At 55.6% G+C, this 1808-nt stretch overlaps 1 protein-coding gene across 2 annotated transcripts in view; it reads left to right on the top strand.

Moving 5' to 3' along the window:
* The window catches only part of LOC103682047 (ATPase family AAA domain containing 3A), a 29143-nt gene that overhangs the window by 17776 nt on the left and 9559 nt on the right, over window positions 1-1808 (top strand). The window lies entirely within an intron of this gene.

The raw sequence follows: 1808 nt of genomic DNA on the forward strand, positions 1-1808 counted from the left end.
CTGCCCTCCAGTGATAGGCTGTCGGGGGGGGGGGGGTCACCCTACGGCCAGGTGCCCTGTGGCATAGGTTGCTCTGGGAAGGGGCTCGCTCCTTCCGAATCCCCTAATCTTGCTCTCCTGCATTGTTGGGGGCCTCCAGCCCTGTGCCCACTGGTGCTTTACATGCCCCAGGGGGCACCTAGCCCTGCCAGTCAGCTGTGTGGCCACCAAGTCATATGTATCCCGCTTGGCTGCCATGGCCACTGCCAGCAGAGACCCCCTGCCCCTACTCGGACCCCCTGGGAGTCTGGGCCAGGTTCCTGCTGAGTTGGCTCTTCTGCTCAACTGGCTGAAGCTCAGACCCTACAACTCAGGTTAGGGAGGGGCAGAGGTCTGTCTCAGACTGTGGGGTCCCTGTTTCTCCACACAGCAAAGCTTAAACGGCCACCCCATCAGGCTGGGCCATTGGTCAGCAGGGAAGTGTTCGAGGGAGGGTTGGGTGGCAGAGGGGAATGCTGAGCCTTCCTGAGTTTTTCAGGTTAAAAGGTTGCCAAATAGATTCTCCTAGAAAATTGTCCTGTGTGTATTTAAGAGGGTCCCTGCCCTGGGGGCAAGCGCCGGGTTGGGCAGCCCCTTAGCCCCTGCTGTCTGCTGGCTTCAGGTTCATGCTGGTCCTGGCCAGCAACCAACCCGAGCAGTTTGACTGGGCCGTCAACGACCGCATTGATGAGATGGTCCGCTTCGACCTGCCCCAGCTGGAAGAGCGGGAGCGCCTGGTGAGGATGTATTTTGACAAGTATGTTCTGAAGCCAGCCACAGAAGGAAAGCAGTAAGTGTTCTGACAGCCCGAGCACTGTGGGGCCCTCTGCACCCCACCAGCTCCTGGCCCAGGTGCCGCACCCCGCCATCCTAACCCTGTGGTTGCACATGGGGGTCAGGTGTGCTCACCTGCTGGCCTCCATGCCTCCTGCTTTTTGCCAGGTTTTTGACTCAATGGCCCATCATCACAAACTAGCTAACATCTCCATTCTTTTCTACTACATGAAGTCTCTCTTTCTCTCTAAGATTTTATTTATTTATTTGAGACAGGGAGGTAGAGAGTGCGCGCGTGGACATGAACACGAACGGGGGGTTGGGAGGGGCAGTGGGAGAGGGAGAAGCAGACTTCTCACTGAGCAAGGAGCCCAGTGCGGGGCTTAATCCCAGGACCCCATGATCATGACCTGAGCTGAAGGCAGACGCTTAACCAACTGAGCCACCCAGGCGTCATCCTGTGTTATTTTTTTAAATGACCGTGTACGTGTTGGTATGCAGCAGTGAGCAGTCTGGATATTTGAATAAAGACCGCCTGCCCCACTCCTGGAAGTTGTACATTTCTCCATCTCCAGTAAAACGGTTTTTTTTGGGGGGCGCCTGGGTGGCACAGCGGTTAAGCGTCTGCCTTCGGCTGAGGGCGTGATCCCGGCGTTATGGGATCGAGCCCCCCATCAGGCTCCTCCGCTATGAGCCTGCTTCCTCTCCCACTCCCCCTGCTTGTGTTCCCTCTCTCGCTGGCTGTCTCTATCTCTATCGAATAAATAACTAAAATCTTAAAAAAAAGGGGGGGGTTGTTGTTTTTTTTTAAAGATTTTATTTATTTATTTGACAGACAGCTAGAGAGGGAACAGAAGCAGGGGGAGTAGGAGAGGAAGAGAAGCAAGCTTCCCACTGAGCAGGGAGCCCGACGGGGGCGTTGATCCCAGGACCCTGGGATCATGACCTGAGCCAAAGGCAGATGCCCAACCACTGAGCGACCTAGGTGCCTTGCTACGTGAAGTCTCTTAACAATT

The sequence above is a fragment of the Ursus maritimus genome, unplaced genomic scaffold (assembly GCF_017311325.1).
Source record: "Ursus maritimus isolate PB19 unplaced genomic scaffold, ASM1731132v1 scaffold_32, whole genome shotgun sequence".
Lineage (NCBI taxonomy): Eukaryota > Metazoa > Chordata > Mammalia > Carnivora > Ursidae > Ursus > Ursus maritimus.